Genomic DNA, 898 nt, shown 5'->3' with positions numbered 1-898 from the left:
TCGAGTTTGGCTTTCTATGCTTTTTTTTATTATTGGAAGTTATCTATTTCTTCTTTTTATATTTCAAATGTAATGTTATTGAGAATGTCTTGTCTTCCTCTCTCTCTCTCTCTCTAAATGATGTGAACGGAACTTTACCACACAAGCCTTGCTAACGGGAGAGTCACAGCACACGTTTATGAAACTCTAGCACACGGAGCATGGGTGCTATGTGGTCCACACGTTACGTATGTTTCTTATCCATGCGGTCCATCCGTTTTTTCAGATCATGTTAGCTCTTGAGCCCAAAATTGAAACATATCTAAAGCTCAGGTGGACCACACTACAGGAAACAGTGGGGATAGTGCTGTCTGCCATTGAATCCTTCCTAGGTTCCCACGGTGATGTTCATTTATCATCCTAACCTGTTTATAAGGTCACACAGACATGGATGAATGGAAAACACAAATATCTACTTGATCCAAAACTTCTGTGGTCCCTAACAAGTTTTCAAATAGAAGCATTCAATTCCAATGTTTCCTGTGGTGAGATCCACCTAAGCTTTAGATGCTCTAAAATGAGCTGGTAAAATAGATGGACGGTGTGGATAAGACACATACATTCCGGTGGGACACTCAGTTTTGGAGTAACTCAGCACGCAATACGAATCCTCCGCGTGAAACGACCAAGCTCGATTGGACCCACCACACTGCGAATGTAAAATCCACTCCATCCATCCATCTATTGCACTTTCCAATGTTAGGCCATGGGACCCAAAAATCACGGCCGCCATGGTTTTTGTATGGCGACACCATGGTCTCTATCTTTCATCAACCCTCTTCATCATATGCCAACCAAAAGGGTGAATAGAAGATACAAAAATCAGTGTAGTCCATACCAATTTTTACATATATAGCAT

This window comes from Magnolia sinica, chromosome 6 (genome assembly GCF_029962835.1).
Source record: "Magnolia sinica isolate HGM2019 chromosome 6, MsV1, whole genome shotgun sequence".
In the NCBI taxonomy this organism is placed as follows: domain Eukaryota; kingdom Viridiplantae; phylum Streptophyta; class Magnoliopsida; order Magnoliales; family Magnoliaceae; genus Magnolia; species Magnolia sinica.
The sequence above is the reverse complement of the archived record's forward strand: the minus strand, read 5'-3'. Positions refer to the sequence as shown.